General features: G+C 41.5%; 1 protein-coding gene across 1 annotated transcript in view; it reads left to right on the forward strand.

Moving 5' to 3' along the window:
* The window catches only part of LOC108902608 (disks large homolog 1-like), a 103,095-nt gene that overhangs the window by 6,378 nt on the left and 71,221 nt on the right, over positions 1-25,496 (forward strand).

The raw sequence follows: 25,496 nt of genomic DNA on the forward strand, positions 1-25,496 counted from the left end.
TCATGACTGTCTTTGAATCAGAAAACAATCCACACAGCAGATCAGCATGGACCATCAGCAAAACAATTTTGTCAGAGCTTGGATTGGACAAATATTTTTCTATCTTCCTTACCATCCTGACCAGGATAATGCCACTTTCTTTAAACTCCAGAGGTTTTTTGTGCCACTCCACACTTTGTGGCCAGTTTGTCATTTGGTATAATGCTGTCTTGTATTTGTGGATGCAGTAAGAGTCAAAAATAGTCTTTTAATACAGTTAAATGACACAGAATGGCAGTTTTTCCAACCCAAAAGGCTGCTGGTGGCTGCAGAGAGCAGAATGAGATGGACAGATCATTTATGCTGTTTGAACACTGGCTTACATTGGATTATATAATATGACAAAGGGAATAATTTCAGTTCAGTAACATTTTTTTGTCCTGTAGAGTCAGCAGAAAGAGCTCATGCGACTGGTTTTATCTTGTTGATCTTGCTGACATAGAAATGAAATGGCTTTGTCTAGTTTGGGAAGTTTGACTACAGATTCACTCTGTACACATTGTTGCTTTGATCTGCTGCTGATAGTCTACAAGTCAGGAAATTGTGCTGCTACTGACTTACTTTGCTCTGTACTGAAGCTGTTTTCTATTGACTGTTATATCGGCACAGCCAACAATTGTCCTTCCAGCCATATACTGCTTGTATTGTGTTGGAGTGTGTGTTAACTGTGTGTTAAAGGAAACATTACTCAGGTGTTCCTTAAACTGGCAATAACTCGTTTTTCTGGCCTTGTATGGGAAGCATCTGGAAATTTGGGTGATGATTTAAATTTCTTTTGTAAAAATATCAACTCCAGCTACTATAGTTAATCTAATAATAACTGGAAACTGGGGTTGTTAAATATGGAAATATTAGCAATGAGTTATTATTTTTAATCAGATAAAAAATAAAAACCAAAAATATAAGCAAAAACTGGAACTTTGTGTTCAAGTTAAATCAAATTAAATACCTATTAACCAAAAACATTTAGCGAATTGCATTGCTCATTATCCATTATTGAATTGTTTAATGAACTGGATTACACATTTTATCTGTCTGTGGGTGAAATTGAGACCTAATAATGATGTTCATTAACACAACCCAGTGCTGACAGACTGACAACTCTCTATCTGTTGGCAGCAGTGAGCATCATGGGAGAGAATCAACAATGAGTACAGGGTGAGGGGAGGGCGGAGCTGGACAGAAGTAGAGTAGGACAGAGACAAAAACAAATGTAAAATATTGTGTATGTGTGTGTTTGGTTTATGCAGAAGATTTGTGTGTGAGACATGGTTTTCAACATTCCTATCTTTATCCACTCCACTGGTCTTGTACAGTATGTGTAGTACAGGTATGTTGTAATGTGTCAAACTCAACTGTAACTGTAGTGATGTTGTGCGTCTTTAAAAAAGTGAGTGAGTGAGTGAAATGCCATCTCTGTGGAGCTTCAGGGTGCATATGGAGCTCTGACTTCACCAATACCCACAGTCAAAGTTGAAAGTAGAGCATCCATTGCTATACCGCTGTTACTGTTCACTGAGTCTAAACCCCCACTCCTGCCAAACAGTGACTGACCTGATAAAACAGCAGAGAGTGGTGTGTATGTGTATGTGTGTACAATATGTAGTCGTGTGTATGCTTATGTCTGCGTATGCCCGTCTGTCTGCGTGAGTGTTTGCCTGTGCATCCATGTGTATGCGTTTCTGCGCCTGTCTCTGCACGTTTGCCCGTCCATTTTTTTGTGTGTGCGCTGAGTGTGTTCTGCGAGTGTGTGGATATATATTCTGAGCCATGCACTCTTTGAGGTCAAAATATGGCTACCAGCTGCCATAAAACGAAGACAGCAGCTGGAAAACAAGAGGGCGGGTGGAGGTGCAGCGGGACAGCTGCCATGTTTCCGAGTCGGCCTCTATTTCAGCGGAGAAGTCCTCTCTAGCAGCTCTGATGAAAGGACAGGTGGAGGGGACATGAGAAAGGGAGGAGAGAGAGATTGAGGGATGAAGGAAGAGGAGGAGAAGGAGGAGACAGAGACGGACAGACGACAGAGGGATGTCTCCAACAGCAACAAGCGGCTGAGTGGTGGAAGAGGAAAGTTGCAGCTGGGAGATGTTTCGGTGAAACTTTGCCAGTCGGACTGGTGAGGATGGACTGCATCTGTATCCTCACTACGAAGGTGAGACAAAGGAAGAAAGCAGATAAGAGTAGAACAGAGGAGAACGGGAAGGAAAGACATACAGACCAGGACAGGAGAGAACAGGGTGTAACCGTGTGGACATAAAAGCCTTGGATGAAAATTTCTATTAAGTAAATTATCAAGGTTTTGTGATGGCTCCTGGTGGTGTTCATTCAGTTATTCCTTTAATTTCTGTGTTGAAATTGTGTGTGAATTGTGTGCCAAGCTTTGCGTGAGCCAGATGATTTGACACAATATTTCTGGTTATAACCTGTCATCAAGACAACAGGACTTTTAATGGAAAAGTGAAACTGAGACCTGCAGTCCTTTGGGGGGATTTTTCTAAACACATCCAAATGAATTATTTCATGGTGAACCACAGGCTTAGTGAATGATGGCAAACTAAGTGCACCTGCTCACAATTAGCCACATTAAAGTGGGAACAGGCTGCTGATTGTACAGATGGCTTGTTGTAATTTGTGAATGAACAGGCTATAAGGTGATATCTGAGAGGAACAGGCTGTGCTCTAGCGAGGCAACTCTAATGGGAATGTGAAGCTGTTGCTCAGCTGCTGGTCTGACAACATGTGACACCCTGAGAGACAGAAAACTGGGTTGATAGGACACACACTTCAAAAGATGAGCTGTCTGACTGGCTGGCTAGCTGTGTAGGTAGCTTACTGAAGTGCTGGTTGACTGACTGGTCTCATGACAGGAGAGAATACTTGGCTAAAAACTAGGCTGGCAAAATTAAACACATACATTATGCACATATGTCCATGCTCAGAAATGCATGGCCCACTTTAAAGCAGTAGAACCAATGAGAGCTGGATAAGTGGACATAAATAGATGGATGGATGGAGAGCTGAGCTAATGGATGGGCTTTCATTGGAACAGAACTGCAAAAACTACTACAGGGTGGGCATGTGGTGTGTGTGAAGCAAAACATTTCCAAGCCAAGACTTGAAGCATGGCCTGTGTTGTCGTATCTGTTCTGTCAAACCGGTGTGAGACAGATAACGGGCTGAAACATTTTCTGTGTAGACCCATCATCAGTCTAATTTTTGACTCTTTTTTTTCATGGACTCTTCTTGGGTGGTTTTAGCCACACTGAAAGACAAATACTTAAATCACTTGGTCACCCTGCAGCATAATGATCCCTTCACACCAGAAACTGAATGTGTGGTTAAATCCTAGGTCAAGCATTGTCTTGAATTGATTTTTGACTCAGTCTGGACGCCTTAGTAAGAAATACTCTCTCGTAACCAGTTCCTGCTTGCTTGGGGGGAATTAGCTGTTAGGAGCATGGCCTTCTGTCCGTTGTGCTGGCAAACACAGAGATTAGGACTTTGAGAGTGGACAGAGAAGGAAATCACCTTACTAGCATAAGTAACAATTTCAAGGCTAAGTTCCACTCCTAATTTCCAAAGAAGGCCTTACAGTACAATGTTGCAAGGATGCCGCATGGACATTTAAGTCAAAGGATCTGGTAAACGAGAGGAGCTGTGAGAGGGATGAAACACACACACTCACACCACACACACAAATAAGTCTGCAGTCTGTTGGCAGATATACAAACAGACCGCAGGGATTCCATCTCACATTCATCTGGTTAATCTCATTTATCTCATTAAGATAGTGGATTGAAAAACAGAGGGTGTTCCCTGAGCTGAAGACTGCTAGATTACTGCCGGAGAATGTCTCAGTATGTCCTCTCTCATACTGATTCATTTCTTCTTCCCACCTCTCTTTCTGGCCCTGCATTGATTATGGGTGAAGAGACATCTGACATCATTTAAAATAAATTCTGAGGTCATTAGAGATGCATTTGATTATATTGACAATAACAGAAAAGTGCAATGAGTTTCCAGTGCACCCATGTGTGACAGCTCCAGATATGCATCCAACCAGGAGGCTCAGAGCAATAACTTCCAGGCACCTTAAATCATAACTGTCAAAAGTTTGTAAAGAAGTACAATATTCATGAATGGAAAACAAATAAATATGTTTAATAGGAGACAAAATGACTTGTGCAGTAATGATAGCATTGGTGATGAAATGTTCATGTAAATGTGGCTACTAGAGATGCATGGTAATGTCGGGACAAATTGCAGTATATAGTCATATCTACCTAATATCCCATATTGACAAAGTGAGAGTGGAAGAAGTTTGGAAAAACTAGGACTCTTCTCAGTGGTCCTCACCTGGCCAAACTAAGCAATCAAGGGAGAAGGGCCTTGGTGAGAGAGGTGACCAAGAACCCAGTGGTACCTCTGGTTGACACACCACTGATCTGGACTTTATGGCAGAGTGGCCAGACAGAAGTTTCTCCTCAGACCTCAGACTGAGCCAAAGGTTTACCTTCCAACAGGACAATGACCCTAAGCACAGTCAAGAGTGGCTTAGGAACTACTCAGTGAATGTACAGAGCCCTGACTTTATCCCAATCAAACATTTGATAATTCAGTTTTTCCTGATTACTGAATTTGAAAAAAAAAAGGTTTAGAGTGAAGATTTTGGAGGAATTTTAAAAATGATTATAGGGTAAGGCTGCAATATAACAAAATGTTAAAAAATGAAGGTGTATTTTCTGAATGCACTGTATGCCTGTGGAGATTGTTGTCAAACATACAGCATGTGGATTCTCCACCACTCTTCTCTCTATCTTGCCCAATCCTCTTTTCCTCTCTGATATATCCAGTCTTAAATCCCACCCTGGTTTTATCAGTGTGTAATTGTTGTTTGGTCTTTAAGAGTGTCACTGCCCTCCCGTGCTCCAAGAGAGCAAGAGTCTCTCTTAAGAGGCTTACCTTAGGCTGCTAATAGACTTTGCAGAGGTGGGGTTATTTTAGTATGGACAAAGGGGAGGAAAGAGGAAAAAATGAGCAAGAGACACACACAAAGACAGACGGACAGAGGCAGAGCAAGTCAGTGAGTTCTTTGCATTCCTAGCTTTGGTGGGATATTTTACTGGCTTTTGCCAGAAAACTCCATGCTGCATCATTCCACTGATCCATCCATCTGTGGAGCTGTCCAGCTGGCATTGTGATGTAACTATGAGGAGGGGTCACAGCTGACAAATTAATAAACGGAGAAGGATGAGAGGAGAAAAGAAGGAAAGAACTTCACAAACAGCCGCAGGACTTGTGAGCCCGGGGCTATGCATCTGCAATAGGACTAAAACAGTGATGTAGGACTGCTGTAACAGGTTAGCTCACTTTATGAGACCCTCAGTGAAAGGTTAAACTTCCCATCAGCTCTGTAGGATCTACACCTTTTGTGAAGAATTGGAATAAGTCTGCAGGTGTACTAATAGCCCTGCATGTAGTAGGGCTGACACCTGTTGGGCCAGCACGAGTGCTACACGTGAAGATGGACCAACGCAACTCTTCATCCTCAATCAATGTAATGTATCTCCTCTGTAATTGCTGAGTATCTTCTCACCCACCTGCTGTTTATAGGCATTGCTCACTTAGAACAATGGTCTGACTCTTGTAGTTCGTGTAGAGAGTAGCACGGGTAACTGAGGTTAAATCAACATCATTAGTGAATGACCAGCAGACTATTACCTGTGTATTAATGTGCAGTTTGTTTAAAACTGTATACAGTTTGGTGCTTTTTGTTAGTTCTGTATTTTTGCGTGCACAATTTAAGTTGGTTTTAAAGCTTGTTTTAAACCAAACATAGGTCTGTGTGTGTGTTTAGCCACTGTCAAACTGTTAACAAGGTCTTAGGTAAAGTACACACTAGCATCCGCATATGTACTGTATGTCAATGTTATAGGTGCCTCCCAAATTATCTTGGAGCAAGATGTGTGTCACTTCCTTCCAAAATACTTCAGAAACCCTCAGTGATCCAGCCTCTGATCCTTACATTTATCCACAGAATGATATCAGAGGTGTTAGGAATCACGTAGGCTGGCTGACATTCAGGAGCTGACTAATTAAGAGGAATTAGCCTAGGGCCAGAGGTTATGGCTTTAGCATTAATGATAGCTGCTAGCTAATGCTCTGTTCCCTGTAGTGGCTATGGACCCAGCTACCTCTGTTTCAGACCTCACAGGCTATCAGCTAAACTAAACTCCACTAAATTACTATTACTATATAAGAATACTAACTTGAATCATTCACCTCAACACTGGCCACAATGGAAAACATATGTTGTGTTTAAAGGGACATAATAGAGTCAGAGAAAACTTTCAGCTCTATTGCTACAAACTTTGCTTTTAAGACTTTTTTTTAATTAATAGACAGAAGATTGTATTGGAAAACCAAGCTAGCAGCTTCTTTCTCCTTGCTAATTATTTTGAAAATTACACAGAGAGTCTTATCGTCTCATCAGTGGTTGGTACACAAACTGAATGGAACTGCAGTGATGTGTAATGCTGCCACTTTGTGGCAAAGGAGAAAAACCTTTAGGCAGTAAAACTGGCCCAGAGCTAGCTATAGTGCCGCTAACTGCAACTGCTTCTCAGCCCAAATCTGCCAAAGTCCACATCCCTGAAACCAGTCCAAATCCAGAAGGAATCCATGGGCGACAGCCAGCTCACATTTGGCTATCAGACTCCAGACTTCAGCCACAATCAGCCCACCTCGGCTGGCTACCAGGGTCAACTTTGGGGCAAGAACTGAGCAGTGGGTGTCTTTAAAAGTAAATCACCTGGCTGAAAAAAGGATGCATGCCGGGTGCCAGCACTGTGCTGAAGCTGATAGCCTTACAAGGAAAGGGTAGTAGTAATAATGAGTGAAGATTGTTGTTAGGAATTAAAATCTCCTTTACTGTTTCTACGATTGTTATTAGCAGGTGTATTCCCTTTGCCAACATTAAATTTTTTTCAGCAGTCTGCTGTGCTAACAGGGCTAGTGAGCTAACATTGAATTGTTCAGTCCATGTCATGCCTGAGCTCAGCCAGAGCAGCTAATCCCATTAAGCAGATGACTAATCTCTGTGGAGCTACACACACTCATACAAAGACACCAACCTATACACAAAAAACAAAAAAAGCAGTGATGGCTGAGTTCATTTCAGGGAAAATTAAACATTTTAGAGTCATCATAGCTGCATGAACCCATGACCTTTGACTGTCAGGATAATTAAGAGAGTAGATCAGAGGCATTTAACATGCATATTGTGAGTCAAAAAGATTTATGGATTGCCCCTCTTGCACTTGTCTGCAGTGCCCCCAGTCATATAAATGCAACAGGTAGAAATGATATCTGGCTGCGATTGACAGTAGGAAAGCTGTTTCTTTAAGGATAATATTTGCCCTCAAGTGGTTGCTGACAGACTGTGTTAGTTCACATTAGGCTGATGACCTTACTCTGGTTAATTTTTATGTGTGGATATGTGAAAAGCCTTTCTAATGTCTACATCCAGATCCAGAGATTGTGCAACATATTACTGCTGTGCTATACAGTGTTTGTACAAATACGTACTTTATGTTATTACAGCTAATATGCTCATATATAGACCCCTGCATGTCCTTGAATCTTCTCTGTCAGTGTCTGCAAAAGACTTCTTGTCTGCAAAAAACATACCTGAGATCAAATATTTGGACAACATTGTCCAGGTGGTGCTGTGACTGTGTTTTACCACATGGTGGCGCTGTATGTATGAAGAACACACCAACATGTTGGGTGCTCAGATGATTATTCTGCAGAGACTTGACACCTCCAGTTTTCCTATTGCACTACACAGACAAAATGTCCCTTGGAGTTAATTATTATAGAATATACCATAAATAACAGCCTAAAATTAATTAACTTTCCTGCTGCACAGTTGATATTTGTGGATGTGAAGTTTCAGCAGGAATCAGTGTGTCCCCGCTCAGTGTTTTAGAGAAAGAGGATGAGATTTATTTAGAGGAAAATTCACTCCTGTGGAAACTGAACACACAGCTGGTGAACGCTGATCATGTGACTGTATTCGAAATGTTGATGTATGGAGTATTTTTTGATTGGCTACTGCGTAGAATGGAGAATCCGCCGCGATTGGCTAGTGGGGGAGTGTATGAGGTTACCACACACACATACACACAGCGTAGTTATTTCTGTGCTGGCTGACCTACTAATGTTAACATGTAGTGCATGCCTGCTAGGCTCATGAGGTAGCATCCTCTCTCTCGCTCCCCGTTTGTCTCTCATTCATTCCTTTCTTTTTTCTTCCTTCCTCTCGTTCCCTTTTTCTCTGTTATATTTTTTAATTGTTTCTTTTTTTCTATCTTTTAGTAATTTGGCGTGTAATGTTGGTAATGTGACATTCGATGCTATATTTACACTCACTTTATGTTTTATGAACCATATGAGCCGGATCGCCTGTGGCTATCCCAGATGTATTAGTGTGTGTGTGTGTACACATATGCAGGATCTCCATCTGTTCCTTGCCAAACACAGGGGGAAACACTGTATAGCTGGTCTCAGGGCAGTTAACTTATCACACAAGCTAAGACTATTGGAAAACTGGCACTCGACACAAAGCTGACTCTGACAACATAAAGATAATTTCCTGTTTTCTCTGGAGGAATTCAGTTGTAGGTTTCTGAGGTTAGAGTTCGAATCTGGAACATTTTTAAAATATTAAGCTCCTGTTTTCTATGAGCAATCAGGTTAAACTGCAACCATTTTATGAGAGCTGTTACATTTATTCTTCTAAACGCTCCTGGGAAGAACTCTCTGGCACGCAGTAAATGTTTGTTTGAAAGGAACAGAAGAAGAACTGGGTAGCTGGCCTCAATTTTGAAGAGTTTGAAGAGTGATATTTAGGGTGTGCTGTGCAAAAACTTCAAAGCAAGCAAAGATGTCACAACCAAACAAGTGACAAGTAACTCAGAGTTTCACTTCTCTAACCAGTCATATACATGAAAAAAACTACCTTCAGGAAAGACGGTAAAATATATCAGCACGCCAAGAAATATTGTTTAAAATCTTGAGGGACTGAGGATGGATGCAAAGCACATTGTTCCCGCCATGAAACTCTTATTCCTGAAAAAAGAATGACCTGAAGCTTTGCATCGTGGTTAATGCATCAATTATTAATTAACACACATACACACAAAGTTTTACATGCGTTAATTTATGTGTATTGTGCATAAGGAAGTTTTCTCAAGATTAAGTCCCTGCTGTGCTTAGAATAACCTTTCATGTCATTACATTATTTATATGACTTGTCTACCTGCATCAACTTCAGATCTTAATTGACTCCTCGAGGCTTGTATCTGTGCATCTTTTATCTGTGTACAGTTGGACCTTCTTCTAAAAATAATTTCTCATTACTGATTACCAGCTTTAAATGTAACTTGAGGCAGAGACTTGGGTTGTGGATTTATTACTCCATAAGTAAACCAATGAAATTAGTTTGGAGACCTCTACAATCAGCTCCTTGTCGTCTATACTTTTCCATCTCCTAATATTTCTCCCTATTCCCTGTCGGTGACCTCAAAATCACCCTGTGTTTGCTTGTTTCCCCTCGCTTTGCCCTCTGCTTTCTCGCACATTGTTTCCCTCTCTCTGTCTTCTTCTCTGTCATGCTGCGTTGTTTGTTTTTCCAGTCGAGGTGAGAAGACAGCGACAACCACAGAGAGACTACTGTGTGTGTCATGGTCCAGATGGCCCAGCAGTCAGCATCAAGAGCCTCGGCTGAAGAGTGCGCTTTGACTTGTTTGACTTGCTCTGCCCTTTATCTCCCATAAATCCTCTCATCTGCTCTCCTCTGCTCTCCTCTCCTCTTATCTCCCCACCTCACCACTCGTCTCCTCACCCTTCCTCTCCAGCCCCAAATGCAGTTAAAATAGTAGGCACACAACTCTGCAAACAGCAATGTTTCCCACAGCTTGAGATTAGTTTACTTGCGGTGATGGGTGGTGCAGCTTGTGACCAATATGAATGCAGGTTATTTTCTATAGCTACAATTTACAGATGTCCCCTAAATGCCTCACATGCAGGCCATCAGTAGATGATAGCTAGGTGGCTGTGCACGGAGAAGCCTCTACTGCTTACTCAGTTATTGCAATGCACACAAGTCAGACAGGTGTGTGACCAAACGTTAATTTGTTTCTTAAGAGTGAAATAAGGTGTTCTAATGTAAGATTTACTCAAGTTGAAAGAGATTATCTACCTGGGCAGGCCACCTGTGTATGGGAAAACTAAACAGCACCCATGTATTTATGTCTTTCAGCTAACATTTTCTTTTTCAGTTTCTGTTACAAATTAAAACCTCTGGCATGTTTGAGTTGGTTTAGACTGCAGACAATGGAAAACCAAAGTGATTAGTTTTTCTGCAGTAAAAATGACAAACATCCTCTGCTTTCAACAACATTAATTGTGAAGATTTGCTGCATTTTTGTCTTGTGATAGTGAACTGAATATCTGTGGGTTTTAGACCGTGTCGGACAAAAAAACAAAAGCCCTCACCTTTATTTTTCAGGGTTTTGTGATGGTCTTTTTTCTCTATTTTGCAACATTTCATATCAAACAATCCATTAATTTTATGAGACAATAGTTGGTTGATTATCTCATAAAAAATATTATTTGCTGCCCTGCTCTGGGTTGTGGTCAGTGTGTTTTACATTATGTGAAGTGTTAAGTGTTTGGCCAGATATTTAAGCAAAATAAACTAAGACCACTTTTGACTAAATTTACTGACATGGAATTTATTAGGTGCAGCAGTGTGTAAACTGCATTTACCTAAATATTTACCATAAATACAACTAAAAACATCTGCCTGTAGTATGTAATGTTAGTGCTTTTTTATTATATCATCCAGATGTTAAATGGGCTAAGACTTGTTTGTTACTTAATTTGAATAAAGTGCTTATTGGATTCTGTTAAGCAGATAGTTTTATACTCATTAGGCACATTTCACTATTAATAACTGGATAAAGGGCCAGTGTCCTGCCAGTAACCTGCACCTAAGGCCATGTTCAAGCTGACTGAAAAAAAAAAAAGCTCCTCATTCATTTTAATTAGGCCAGTCCGCCAACGCAGCAGGGGGCTGCCAACACAGAGGGCTCCAGCAAAAGATGAAAAAAAGAAAAGAAATGCAGGTTGTCCGGCAAAAAAAGTTGAAGCTGGTTCAACTGTTGCTGCAACGCAACATGATGTCATCCAGTAAGGCATTGCAGTGGCCAGTCAAATATGTGCCAAGAAACGACCTCACAGTCGTTCCAGTAGAATATTAAATAATTGCCACTGTAATAACTTTCCAGAGCTATAAAATCTTGTCTCACAGTATTATTTGGTGCTTAATAAGCCTTCATACCCATAGATTGTTACTCAAGCTGGACTTTGTAGATCATATATTATGTTTGGTATCTAGAGCAACACTCTTTGCACATAGGCCTTTGCATTGTAATGCCAGGGTGAATCTGTGGCATCGCAGTTGCTGTGGATGGGATGCTTTACTCTGTGAGAGCACAACATGTGCATACGTGTGTTTGTCCAGTTTGTCCAGTGCTGGTTTAATGGAAACGCTGATGATTGTATTTGTTTCTGCCAATCTCTGATCACGCATCCCGGTCACCTGTGGTTTTAAATGGCTCAGTGTGATGTTATCCATCCTGCTGCCAGTAAAACAGCAGCGCTGTGTTCAGATGTCAGTTGATCAAGTCACCCCAGTAATATGTGTGTGTGCATGTGTGTGTGTGTGTGTAGGCTTTTGAGAGGTCGTGGCTTGTGACTCTTTGTGATGTAACAACATTGTCTCTGCCTCACTCATTCAGTCTTTATGTCCCTCCATCCCTCTCTCTCTCGACCACTGTTATATTTGGTCAATTCAATCTTCACTAGCCTGTATAATACTGTACCCCCCCCTCCTCCTTGCTCCTTGTGTGTGTGCTGGTGTATGACTATATGAGACAGAGCATCACTGCAGCAGGTAGAGAAAGAGAGAGGTGAAAGGAGAAAGAGAGAGAGAGAGAGAGCGAGAGATATTGGGGGACACTAGAGAGATGACACATTTTAAATTCTCCCTCCACCACAGTGTGCAGGTCTCTCCTCTTTCTCTTTCTTTCTGTCTCTCATTGATCTTGCTGTTGAGAGGCGGGCCAAGAGAGGCAGTGGAGCGAACCGAGGGAGAGTGAGCAAAGCAGGGAAAAAGAGAGAGAGAGAGAGAGAGAGAGAGAGAGAGAGGGAGACACAGATAGAGGGAAGGCAAGAGAGAGAGAGAGAAGGGGAGCGATAGAACGAGAGAGGCAAACATTCACACAGATAGAGAGAGAGAGAGAGAGAGGAGGTAGAGGACGGGGACTGCTGCTGCAGAAGAGGACAACAGAGACCACATCCACACTGACACACGTACACACACTTACATGCACACACACATACATTCATTCATGCATGCACACACACAGACAGACTGACCCACACATGCTGACAACAACAACAACACACTGAACACACATACACACAAACACATACACGTGCTAACCCACTCTGACACACACACACATACACACACACGCTGCTGCACAGGCAGACAGTGACCATGGTGCTCCCTGCATCCTGACCAGCTATGAGGATTACACTGATGAAGAAGATGATGATGAAGATGAGAGCGATGAAGAGCGTGAGGGAGAGGACGCCGGCCTGCCACAGCTGAGGACCGTAGCCAGGCGGTGGGGGGGAGGGAGGGGGCGGTGGGGGGGCGGGGGGTGGCGGCAGAGAGTGGGGGATTGTGGGACAGGATGGAGCGCGGTTGATAGAACACATGCATGTGCATGTGTGTGTGTGCATGTGTGTGTGAGCATGTGGACGTGTGTGAGTGTGAAATGTGTGTATGAAGGCTAGGATGCCCCCCCAGCGCGGGACCAGCTAGCTAACGTTAGCCACATGTTGTGCCACTGCAAAGTAGCATGTACCAACAACACCATATCTTTGATGTTTGGATGCAAGGTAGGTAGAGAGTTCTGTGTGTTTGTGTGTGTGTGTTAGTGTGTGTGTGTGTTTGGGAGAGAGAAGGAGAGAGAGAGGGATGCAGGGGGTAGAGGTAAAGTAATGGACAGTGAGAGAGAGAGACACTGACTAAGGCAAAATGTGCCGAGAGAGAGAAGGAAAGAGGTAATGACTAAGCTTGTCAAGGAGCTCTGGGTTGAGGTAAACTAAGGTGAGAGTTAGTAGCCAGCAGGAGAGTGAGTGAGAGAGAGAGGAGGGGAGAGAGAGCTGTGTGTGTTTTTCAGAGAGGTAGAGACAGGGAGAGAGAAAAGCAGGTTTGTGTTCTGCTGTCTGATTTCATATTACAAACTCTACAGCCAGTTTATCATCAACATCTCCTTTCTAAGCTCCTGTTGCTGCTACTACTGTGTCTGATGCTTCACTGATTTGAATTGAGCACCTTTGTAAATATGCCACATATTCAGTTTCTACATTGAGAGTGTGACTCAATGTTAAATATGAATGTCTTTGTACAAGTAGTGAATTCACTGAATTTTGATTTTTAAACCTGGATTCATGTTTGTTTGTCTTGGCCACTTGGGGGCACAGCAACAAGCTGTAACTGCAGCATTAGCATGTAGCATTGCATTAGCATTCACAGTTGTGTTTCTGTCCACCTAATAAATGTAATTTCAGTATTCAGTTTAGGTTTCCACAAACTCCTGAGGGAAATATCTGACTCTTTAGCCGCTAAATGCTCTGCTGTGTTCACCAGCTAGCCGCTAACCCTGACTGTCTGTGCTGTTTGGTGCGATACAATTAAACTGTGGGCTGTAAAAGCAAAACAATTACCTGAGAGACAGTGAAACTGCTGAGTCGGTTGATAATCATCAGTGGCTTTGTCAATACCAGCAACCTATTTCACATTACACACAGACATTTGATCCATTGTTAATGTAAAAATATTGATTATGGCAGCTTTAAATGAATTATAAAAAGCAAATAAGACCTTGGTGGAGACACCCAGTCGCTTGTTTCTCTTAAACATTCCCAAAGTTAAGGACAAATTCCCCATTAACTCATCACAAAGAAAGGATGGCTTTTTGCCTGATCCTTTGTGTCATTTCTCCTAAGGCTGGACTGTTATGCTTCAGATAACAGTTTTTGATTGCTCCTCATTGCTTTAAGGAATGTAAACTAATGTTTTATATATTAAAGGTTATCTGAGCAGAAGCAGCCGCCAAAAAAAAAAAAAATCAAGAGCTGTCTAATCAGAGAATATCTGACCAGGCAGTTTTCAGCACCTAAAATACTATTCAACCATATTTTCAGTTCATATATACTCATTCCTACTTTTATATTATTCAAGTTAGTGTGTGTGTGTAGCTGAGTGGATGCTCTATGGTGCAGTGAAGTTTCTAAAAACGTCTTGGACTCGGTCTCTTCCAGGAAGTTGGGGATTTTGTGTGTGGCGTTTTCATGTTCTCCCTGTATTTGCGCCAGTGCTTTTTCTCACAGTCTATAAACATGAACGTTTTATGGGAATTGGAAGCTCTCTAATGCATCTACTGTAGGTCTTCTTATGAGAACTTTGTGGCACTGTGGGAAGGATTCTGGGATATGTTCAAACACCCACCACCTTGAACTGGATAAGCAGGTAGAAAATAGATAGATAGGTCTTATGTGTCCAATGTTATGTCTCCCTAATCCATAGGTTTGTTAGATTAAAAGCAGTAAATCCATATCTGAGCAACTGAAGCTGCCTTAAAATCCACAATCCCTCTATTATGAATGTAAAAACTGTAGTCTCTTCTCAGGTCTTTGGCACCCCTAACCCATTATTAAATTAATACCACCATATCCCTTACGAGTGAGTGTGCCGACTCGCTAATTACATAACATCAGACTCATGCTAAGTGAATGAGCTTAGGCTAAAATTGGCAATCATCATCTTGCAAAGTACTCTGAAACTGTTGAGTGGAAAATCAACACATGAAATATTAAACTTCCACCCAAGCGCTTAAGGACCGTGCCTTTGATGTGGAGGAACTGTTGGTACACTGAGCCGCATCTTTGAATAGTCATTAAACACACAGCTAACCCAAAAATGGCCTCATAAATGGGTCTGTAAACTTGTCTAAATAGCACAGTGAAAACTGAACATGAACTTGAGAAAGAGAGTGAGAGACAGAGAGAAAGAAAAAGACAATATTTACAGCTTTTATCAAACGTAACATTGTTCATCTTCAGTATTATTTGAATGCAGAAACCTTGAGACAGAGAGGAGGGTGTTCAATTTACTGTGACAAATTCATGTGCAGTGCTGTAGTATAAGAAGATACAGTAGGACCACTGGACTGTGTGTATTTGTGTGTGTTCATGCATGGGTATGCTGTTGTCCAGTTCAGCACTTAGGCCATAATAAACTGTATGGACTTTACTTCTGTCCTATTAGATTACCTCAGCATGACAGGCTGTTAGATAGAGGTAGGCCGAGAGACAACTGCTAGACCGGAGCAATAGAGAGAGAGAGTCAACACGAGTGTGTGACACAGTGAGAGCAGTAGTTATGTCCTCTAGAAGTATAGCTGGAGAGGGTAATGAGTGAGTGTGTCCCGAGGATAATAACAAGTTGCTCAGGGAGTTTACTATGTAGGCTGTGGATGAGATTTTTCAGAGATGGTGAAGTTGGTCAGCTACTAGCATCCATTTGTAGACTTGACAGGAACTGTGGGCTGCGGTTGAATAGTTTAAAAAAAAATTACGTCCTATCTCCTTTTCTAACCCACTTCTCCTCAACTTCAGGGTAAAACGTCATGAGGTCAAGGAAAGTTTTGAAAGAGAATTCAGAAGGACTTAGGAGGCTAGCTGCTGTGCTGAGAGAATCAGACTATTCTTATGCTTGGTTATGTAATTATGCGACGGCGGATGTTATCTCCTTTCCTTTTGTTAAGGATGGTCCAGTGTGTACTATGTTTGCGAGATAATATAGAAAGCATCAAATCCCCTTTCCTTAGCATTTAAAGAATCTGACCAGCTCTACTCATGGCTGCCACTTAGATACTTTCGGGTCATTTCACTCAGTTAGGAACCTTTGAAAGAAAAAAGTCTATTTGACCACAGCCATGGTCAGACCCTGAGATGCCCACATTACACTGTATTCTGTATGTCTATACTTCAGGAATGGCATGGGTTGATACATGCTACATGAATTCACCTGTACTTTTATGTTTAACTAGTTCACTTTTGGTTCAGTTTTTTTCCCACATCTTTGTTGTGATATTTAAAACATATCTGGTGACAAAAAAAACACACAAAGACTTGGCATTTAAAAAAAAAAAAAAAAAAACTCAAAAATAGAGTCAGCAGTCAGTAATTTGGCACTGTCAATAGAATAATGTACCTTTCAATAATAAAAGTTAATTGTCACTGTTGTACAAGTTGGAGTATAAAATATGTAATAATGTTGATGTAACTAATAATGTTTTTAAGTGAACAACCACCTTTTTATCATTTGTAACCTCCAAACAGGTTGCTAGATTTACTGCATATCACATTTTGTGTACATTTTTCCAATCTTTCACACACATTTTCTAGCTCTACAGTTGTATTGTTGTATAGTGAAAGTGTTTGAACCCTGTTGAGGACCTCTCTGTAACTTTCAGGTGCTGGCTGATGGTTAGTGGAGAAATTATAGTGTGATGTACAGTACAATTAAGTGTTTGTTTTGTGTCTGTCTTTTATGCACAGTCAGCTGCAAAATCAATGGTCCCAGAAACTAATGGAGGTCTGTTCCACACTGGATCATTTACAATTAAGAATCTCTTATGATTTACTATTGAAAGTAAAGTTTGGACCCACTGTACATCAGTGTACATCATTGTGTTTATTGTGTCTGACTCTAGCTAGCACTTGCTTTATAAAAGACAGTATAGCAAAATATAAGAACTACATTAAAATGCTTTCATACAGTGAAGGAAGTAAATCAAAAATGCTCAAACATTTGCTGCAGCATAGTATAATAATCTGATCCTTGGGTATTATGACTATAAAATTACAAAATCTTGCTGTGCTATTCTGCACATGATACCTCAGCATCAGCTGACGTTAGCACTCTGCTGACTGAGAACCTACATGCAGCGGGTTCCATATAAAACAGTGCAGCATTCAACTTAAAATCTTTTTTTATTTATTCAATCCAAAATAGTCACAAAATACCTTGAAGTCAATGACAAATAACTCAAATCTGAAAATAGCCCTACACAGGGAGCTGACACTGACAGAAACAGACAGTGTAAAGTTTGATTAAAATCACATGTAAACAGACAAACATGGAGAGAGACAAGTGAGACGGATGAACACATAACAGTTCATGGAGGGAAGAGGAGGGTACATTTTAAGTACATGAAGGTGGACTACATTCATTTTACCTAGCCAGCAACGTGTCCATTTCTGAGTCTGTTTAAGTGCCTGAGAAGATAAATCAAACACACCTTAACTGGGTCAGACATTTCAACACATTCAAAATAGATGAATATGTTCCTCTATTTCTGCTCAGGTCTGTGTGTTTTCACTGAAGACGTTAAAGTCAGTGAAGGAAAATCTTCAGGTCATTCAAATGAAACATTTCAAATAGCTATAATTTTACTTTTTCTGCCATATTATGCTACTTGTTTTTAAAGAACATTTCCAGCTGTCCAGATGGCCTGTGTATAATTCTTACAATGATCCTGTTTTATCTGTAACACACTATATGGTGATTACATCACTGCGTAGTAATATGCACATTCAGAGAGGGGAAAAAAAGAAAATGTGCACTGAACATTTACTCTCAGACAGCTGTGGGGTAGAAATTGGATCCAGTGACACAGATAGAAAAACAAGAATTTCAAAATGATATATTATAGTTTGTAGGTGGGAAAGAAAATGTACCAACAGTTCATACACAGCAACATCATTTTTGCAATTCAAGTGTCATTGTTTCTAAATGAACCCAGACATCAGCTGTTATCTGATGTTCTTGCTTTGGCAATAAGTACTTTTGCACTTCATGCCAGTGAAAGCCTGAGCGAGATGTGAGAGAACGAAAAGATATAGAGGGAGAGAGAAAGATGAAGGCACGTGTGTGTGTGTGCGAGAAGTCCCTTACGGCAGAGGATCCCCTGCTCTTTCATATCTCACCAAGCGTGACTAATGCCCGGCTTTACTCTGACGCACACACACACACGCACACTCACATAGATAGAAACTAACACATAGACATGTACTAGGATGCTGAATCTGCTCCCAATCTAGTCACGTTTCTCTGGCTACGCAAGACTGGCTGACACAGTAACACATGACAGCCACAGTGTGCACGCGTTTGTTTCTGTGCCTGTGTGTCTGTGTGTGTTTGTGTACGTGTGTGTGTGTTTGTGTTTAGCAGGCTATCTGCAGGCACAGTCCTGATTAGGAATGCTTGTCTCTTGCTAGTCAAGCAGGCAGAGAAACACACACACGTACATGAACACACTTTGATGTAAAAACAGACATATTTGGTGTCTGTGTTCATTCATGCATCAATTCATTCAGAGGTGCTCTTGTATCACATGAAAATTAAACACCAAATATAGGATTATAGCTGTGTGTATGTGTGTGTGTGTCTGTCCGTGCATGTGTGTGAGTGCAGAGGGCAGTAGCAGCAGTGTTGTGACAACAGTGTGAGCCAGGGTCTCTTCAGGGTCTTAGTGCCTGGCCGTTCAACCGCTGCTTTCCAGATTATTTTGAGGCATTTCTGACTAATTAGCAAGTTGACAGTGAATGAAAAGATCAGAGCGAGAGGCGGAGAGGAAGTGAAATGCACAGTAGGGCACAGGTCAGGTTCAGATCAGTTAATTTTGTCAGAATGGTATTTACTCCCGATTCCAGTCCAAATGAGGTTAAAGTATGCAGCAGGAGAAGCACAGGGGGGCTGGGGGTGGGGGGAGCACACGCAGCCACGTCTATTTGAATTTACAAGAATTAGCTGATACTTTCCTGCACAGAGGGGCTCTCCTGTGCAAAGCAGCCGCCCACTCCTTGCCCTAAAACACAGTTCCTGCAATGGGTTTTCGCGTTTTGTCGCACACCGAGATGACAGTCAGCTGCATGCAGGGTCAAATGAAGTGATGGTGCTTTAATATTTCGTTGAGCAGCAGCACTGTGCTCGCTGTCAGTAACTGTTTGTTAAAGCACGAGTGTGAAAACATCATGGATTTATTGCCTGTTTTGAGTCAACTGATGTTAAGTCTTTTGTTTGTTACTAAATAAGTCATGACAAGAGAAATACCAATAACAGTGTTTTTCAAACAGTCTGCACAAAATGTCTAAACTTCTCTCTCGGGAGGGAAGTTTAATTAAGACTGTGGGCTGTGTAGTTACTGATGTGGAGGCACAGAGGGAGCTGTATGATAAATCACACAGGCAGGCTCATTTTTGTAATTTTTGTAGAATATAAGTCATTGTATTCCCTGGAGACTTGCCCGAACCTTAACCATTACAGCTACATGCCTTGTCTGAAGCCCTAACCCTGTAACTTGAGACCAGTTCCCACATATTATACCCTAAACTAATAAGCTTTTCATTACCAGATGTGTTACAAGACCCCAGATTGTGATTGCGAGAACACATTTTTGATTAACACAGACTCAGAGAAGTCAGCTCTGGCTTCCTGTTGGCTACCTAGAGAGAGAGCAAGTGAAAAGGTCAAATATCATATTAACAGGACTGACTGTGAGACTGTTTGGCTCTCTGCAGGGGAGGTGAATCCATATCTTCTCAAAGCCGCAGGCTGCATTTGTCTGATAGTGGAGTTAGTTTAGCCCTGTTTATTCAATCTCTGTTGTGTCAAGCTGTGAAGAGTCTCTCTTCAGCCTCTCCCTTCCTATCAACAAGAAACAATCACATATATAACATATTACTATATTATTGTATACATTGGACTAAATTGGGTAAAACCTTTGACTTCTATAGAGTAGGCACAGATAGATACTTTGTTGTCATTGCCTATCGAGGCACTTGAGATCCGTGTAATTGTTAGGGATGCTGTGTGTGGGTTCAAAGACATGGACCTCAGAAAAAGTAAAGAAAACCCAAAAGAAATCCAGAAAAAGAAGTCTTGATGCAACACCTACACAAAAGGTGCAAAAAAGAAAACTGCTAATACAGGAAGAATTTCAGTGAAATAAAAGAGATGATCACTTTAAACCACATTGGCCTCCTTTTTACCCTTTGTAGTATATAGTTTTCCTCATGTATTAAGTGAGCCATTTCCCTGCAGTTTGACACGTCATTACATTACTCAAAATTTATTACTGTGTGAGTTGCTACAGCACTTGTTTTGACATCTCTACACTTGTATAGATTATGACGTAAAAAGTCTCTCACAACTGATGTATCTCCTCATGCAAGTGTGCAGCTGTGGTGCACGGTCGACAGGCGGTTTGCAAGCAAGTGCCACAAATCCCTTTAATGGGCTCCTGTATAATTTATTAAATGAGTAACTAGATTCTACTTTGTTTGTTTTATGACTGTGTTTTCTGCACTGTGTTATCTGACTGTGTCTTAGCTGAAATTACACTGTTATCTTGGTCTTGATATGATCAGAGAATCCACATCCCATTTGTTTCAAAGCTTTGGAAATCCTGTAAAACTCATATGCTTCTCTTTATCCATGTCTCCTTCTCCTGATTGGTTTGGATTTAATAAGACAGATTAATGAGGGATAAAGGATTTTACCTGGATTCACCTCATTAGTGTGCCTCCTTGAAGGAGTGATTGTCCCCGTGCAACCAGTGTACGGAGGGGCTGTCCTCTCAGCTGCTCAGATGGATAACTTCCACACCATGTAACCGCAATGTCACAGATTCACAACTGCCTAAGTACCCGACACCCCCTCCTTCTCCCTCTCTCCCCCCTCAGCTTCACCAACCCTCTCCACTGTACTCTGTCCAGTAAAGCAGAAAAAACATCAAATAATTCTTTTAAAAAGATGAAGAGAAGCGAGAGAGGGTGTGTGGGGAACAGGGATTGAGACGAGGGAAAGGAAACTGTGAGACTAAGTGTAGTGTGAGTTGTAGATGTGGAAGTCAAAGAGCCATGATGAAGGTATAGGGACTGAAGAGGAGAGAAAGAAAAAGAAGCAGTTATTCCCAGAGGCAGGCTTCTCTCCAACTCACTGTCCTCGTTCAGTTTTGCATCTCGTTTTCGCCTAAAAACTTCTGTTTCAAGTTCAGTGTGTGTGTGTGTGTGTGTGTGTGTATGTATTTACTGTGTGTGTTTGTGTTTGTTCACTTGCGTACGTACAATACAGGAAGCTCAGGAAACAATTACTGCCATGCTGGGTGTACACCTGGACTACCCCATGTGTTTACACACAAACTGTACTATAAAAACATCTCATTACGCATGCATGAGCACACACACACTCAGGCGTGTACGTAAACACTCTGCTGTGCTATTTGCTCTAATGCTTTCCTCTTTTCCAGCTTGACTAAATCTTTTCTACTTCTGTACTTGACTTTAAACTAACCTCTTTCTTCTGTTTTTTTTTCTCCTCTCTGCATCCTGCCCACCTTCCTATACCTCCATCTCTGTCCTCTTTTTCCTGTGTCACTTTCTTTGTTTCTTTCTGGGTCTTCCTTCCTTTCCCTTACTTGCATTTTCTAATAATTGCCACCTGGTTTCCTCCTCCTCTGCTCGCCTCCTCCTCCTCCTCTTCTTTTCTCACTATAGAAGTATCGGTATCAAGAAGAGGAAGGGGCGTCACCAGGCGCCCCAAAACTCCACCAACACCCCTGCCATCAGCACCCAATGGGAGTAGCTAGAGAGCTGAGGGACGGAGGGACCCTGGGGAGGGAGGGGAGGGAGGGGAGGGAGGGGAGGGAGGGGGGGACCTGGAGGAGAGAGGGAGTGGGCTCCGGGACCATGGAGAGAGAGAGGGAACGATCGCTGGGGAGGGACGGATCTCTCGGTCGCCACAGTGACCTGCGGGGGGCGGAGCTGGTTCAGGTGGCAGAGCGGCAACTGTCTCAGATCCAACACGTTCACGGATACGTCACTCACACACACATCACGCCCGCTCAGGTAACTAAGTCTGGACGTCCATCTCTCTGGCTGTGGCTCTTCATTAGTATGCCAAACAACACACACACACACACACACACACACATGGATTGCACATTGTGCTGACATTGCCAATCTGTCCCCATCACATCTGCTATTCAACACAGTCTACCTGTCTGTCACTGTTTTAGAAACACACACACACACAGCTCAGGGCTCACACTTGCATCATGTTTACCCAAGGGATTACCAGTCTGTCTGTCAATCCATATGTCAAAATAACTCTGTTGACAAATGCTCTATATGTGAGGCCAGGTATTTTCACTGTGCTGTGAAATCTTCTGTTGATTTTTATGTTAATCCATAATTTTTGTGATTTATTCATACATGACTTAAGACCTTGTGTCAACTTATCATAATTGAAACGTCAGCCCAGCTTTCCTGTTTTCAAATATTTATGTTGTAAACAGCCCCTTGATAGTATCAGAAGGATGTGATGACTTCAATTTAATTGTTGTATTTGTAAATCAATTTGGGCATCAAAATATGTTCCAATCCCAGCACTGTCTCCAAGAAATTATATTTATATTCTACTAATTTGTGTTGCCAGTTATATTTTGAGGGAAACAAAAATTACTGCCTGAATTGTGTTAAATTTCTTTCTAGGAAATAAAGTGCTATGTTCTTCTATCACACATAAGTCATGGGGATTTAGTCAGGGTAGATGGTCAGCATGCAAATCATGAGATTTTGACACCGGATATCACAGTGTGATTATGTTTAGGCAACAAGACCACACTCTTCCCCTAACCCTGATTAAATGCTGCCAGTCTCTAAACAAAACCATGTCAAACAAAGTTTCTTATGTTAATTAAAAAAATGTAGTCTGAGTGTTCCGTCAAAATATATTTACTGTTGCTAATTAGTAATATATAATTATAATCCCTAGGAGACAGGATTGTTTTTTTTTTTTTTTTTTTTTTTTGTAGTGGGGTTGCTCTTTTTTTAATAGTTAATCACAGACTTTCCCTTTAAATTGAAGGACTTTGGTATTCTGGTAACCTTGTGTTTTCAGCAGTCAAGCTTAAATTAAAGCAACATTATGCAACTATTTTGCCTTAAAATAACAGCTTCAAAGTCACTCTGAGGGTACACTGACTTATAATAGGGAGAATGGTGCCTCTGTCATTCTCACGCTGTACTATGAACACCAGTTTTTGCTCCCTGCAACTTTGGTGAACGGGTATGATCTCCCACTAACTGCGAGAGTCAGAAACTGAAACTGCTGGAATCAGGCCCAGAAAGTTCAAGAGTAATGCCAAAGTGTAGATCAGTTAAAAAGACTTAGAAGTCTTTAAAACCGGTATTCATCGCTGATATCCAGCGAATAAACTTTGAAAATATCTAATACTCTAAAAGGAGTTTGGAGTGTTTGTTACAGTGACAGCACTTGATGTGATATGACAACAACAACAACAACATCAGCACACCATCAGCTTCTACTTTTGAACCTGATGACTTTATGCAGCGTTAGTCAAGGTGGCAGAGGTGCCTCCTTTTCCAAGTTCAAGTACGGACAGAAGTACAGGGGACCTGTTTCAATATGGCTCCAGAATTAGATAGGTCTTTTTTGAAAGTATTTAGAAGTCAAGGATACTGGCCTAAATTTGCTTCCACGCACTGAGCCTTTCTTTGTACCAGGAGAATACTTTTGCAGAACTGTGCATGCAGGGATTCAGTCGAATGCTTGTCCCATTTTTTAGTAATGAGGCCCATTACTATCTCTGTTCTGCACTCAGTCTGTGTCTGTCTGGCTAGCTCCCTCTTTGTCTCCTTTTCTTTTGCTGCTCTATCTCTCTCACACACGCTCATAATCGCACAGCGTAGCCTGGTAATCTTTTTATTTTGGTTGATTGGGCTGTATCTGTCTGCAGATTAAAGCTTACATCACTGTACTTGCGCAGCTCCAACCACACACACACACACACACACACACAGTGCTCTCTAACACTCCCTGCAGCACGTGCATACTCACACAAAAACACAGACACACACCTCATTAAGCTCCATAATGTGTATGTTATCTTTTGTTGAGTTTTTTTTCTCTGCTTTATATTCATGCTTCTTGAATTGTAGGTTTTACTGGTGTCTGGTAAATCATAATTATAGTCTTTTTATGTGGGATCTAACAAAAGCAGCCCCATAGTCCATTAAAAATACATAGGAATATGCAAATTAACAATTACAAATTACCTACTACCACACTGAATTATAAGGTAGGAAAGAAGGTGCTTAAAGTGCCATTAACCCAGTGGTTTTTTCCTCTGGCTTCTTTGTCATTTTCTCAAGCAAAGCCTTAAGTTTTTTTCAAGCCATAAGCCATGGAGGGCTTTACACTGACTTTTGAACAGCTGACAGACATCAGAAAATAAGATTAAAATGGCCCAGGATTTCTCTGCTTCTTTGATTTCTTCTCATTTTCCATTTATGTGTCTTCTCTTGTCGCTTTTCTGTAGTAGTAGCGTGTGTGTGTGTGTGTGTGTATTGGGTAAGTTACAACAGCCTCCAGCACGCTGTGGGCAGTCAGAAGCTGAGGAGAGTGTGTATTAGCTGTGTGTCAGTTCTAAGTCATTATACACTGTCATTTGTTTGTCTCTGCACTGACTCAGTTGTAAGTCACCACAAGTTCAAAGTTTGTCCGCTGGGAAAGCTTTGGACATAAGTGAAGCAGCTCATTTTGTCAGTATGGTAGAGGAAATGTTGGTGTGTAGCTCCACCTAGTGGCTGGATGCCTGCTGCCTATCTCCTCCAATCCCTTAACATTTCACTGATGAAATTGCTCAGGTGCCTGTGGGTGTTTTGATCTTGCATACTAACTCGAGAGGCACTTACTGATAGATGGAATGATTGTTAATCTTTTCATCTGTTCACTAGTGAAGCTTTCCATCTGTTTACGGCACAGCAGCAATGTACAGTAGATGTGTATTTTCTGTGGACATACAACTATCCATCTGCACTGAGGTTCCTCTCCACTTGTTTCATGGTCACACCACACTACACCACAACAGCATCCTCATCATCATCATCATCATCTTCGCTCTTTACAAACAGGTCCCTCTCAGTTGTCTGACAACTGTATATAAAGTCTGTGATAAAGAGCTCCGCTGCCTGTGATGAATGTGTGTGATGCTGCTGGTGTATTTGGGTATTCAGGCTATTTTGAGAACTCCTCCTTCCCAAATGGTGTGTGTGTGTGTGTGTGTGTTTAAGTGAATGTGTGTGACCACAGGTGCTGGATCTGGCTTGCTTCTGTATGACAGATGGACCTGCCATCTTGTTCTCTCCCCATGTACATGTTC

Source organism: Lates calcarifer, linkage group LG17 (assembly GCF_001640805.2).
Source record: "Lates calcarifer isolate ASB-BC8 linkage group LG17, TLL_Latcal_v3, whole genome shotgun sequence".
In the NCBI taxonomy this organism is placed as follows: domain Eukaryota; kingdom Metazoa; phylum Chordata; class Actinopteri; family Centropomidae; genus Lates; species Lates calcarifer.